The following is a 1398-nucleotide window of genomic DNA, read 5'->3' as shown; positions in this document are numbered from 1 at the left end:
GTGTGTGTGTGTGTGTGTGTGTGTGTGTGTGTGAGGGAGAGAGAGAAAGAGACGTGACAGACTCTGGACTCTAAAATCTTTTTGTTTGTACATATCCAGTAGCAGAAGAAGTATTCAGATCCTTTACTAGAGTAAAAGTACTAAAACCACACTGTGACAAATCAAAAGACTCTGCTACAAGTAAAACTCCCACATTGAAAATGTGACTTCATGTACTTCAAGTATTAAACAGTTGTGTGTGTTTAAGGTCTAATCACCCCAGCTGTTATATTGTTGGGTAATTTATAATTAAACATCATATGTTATAATTTGCTGTACATGTGTGTAAAGATCTTCATTTCTAAAGTAACTAGAAACTAAAGCTGTCAGATGAATGTCATGGAGTTAAAAGTACAATATTTCTCTCTTTCTTTTCTCCATTTGGCTTGATACTGTGTTTTAATTGATGTTGTCGTCTTTGTTGTCATGCACTGTGTGTCAATTTCTTGCTACTGCAGCAGAAAATGAATCGCCCCTCGGGGACAAATAAAGGTTTTGAACTTTGAACTTTGAACTAAGACTTAGCAGAGTAGAAGTAGAAAGTAGCATGAAAAGAAAAGACTCAAGTAAAGTACAAGTAACCAATATTTGTAAGTACAGTACTTGAGTAAATATACCTAGTTACATTCCTGCACCGTTCATATCCATGTGTTGTTCTTGTAATAACGTGATGTTGAGAAGCAGGGGCAGGACTATATAGTCTAGGCATTAAGCATCTGATTGATCCTTCTTGAAATTATCCTTTTTTTTCTCTCTCTGGGGAAATCGGATTGATTTGTCAACGTTTGTGTTGTCATCTTTGCGTTTTTGTCTTCTTATGTTTTCTTTTACAATGTCCTGCTCTCATGTGATCGTGCTGTAATAAAAACGAGTGATGAAACTGTCATGGGAACAGACTGTCTGTGAGGAGACAGGAAATGTCTGTGATTATAAAACTAGTCCGGGCAGCTTTGAAGTGCCTTGAGTGTGCCGCTCCCTTTTTCTTCCCCAGCCCATGAATGTTATGTTTTTTTTTGTTCTTTTTACCTAATCTGGTCTCGTTTTCATTACGTTGCCGGACCTTCCTCCATAGCGCTTGGGGAGGAGGGTCTGGCTAGTCTGCACAGCTGGGAGGGGAGAAAAACATGCTCTGGTTTGTTTGGCATTTCTCTAAACCAATCACAATCCTCTTGGGCGGTGCTGAGCGCCGGACGGAGCCACGGCGCCGCTGCAAAACGGCCTCGGGAAGGAACTCGTTTTGGTGGAACATGTGTACGTTCAGATGTTGTTTTCTGTCTGGATACTTGCAGAGATCTGATCTGAGGAGCAGTTAACCACGGTCCTCAGAAATCCAATTCTTTTTTTTGGGGGGGGGGGGGG

The sequence above is a fragment of the Etheostoma spectabile genome, chromosome 20 (assembly GCF_008692095.1).
Source record: "Etheostoma spectabile isolate EspeVRDwgs_2016 chromosome 20, UIUC_Espe_1.0, whole genome shotgun sequence".
NCBI classification, from domain to species: domain Eukaryota; kingdom Metazoa; phylum Chordata; class Actinopteri; order Perciformes; family Percidae; genus Etheostoma; species Etheostoma spectabile.
Note: the sequence above shows the minus strand (reverse complement) of the source record.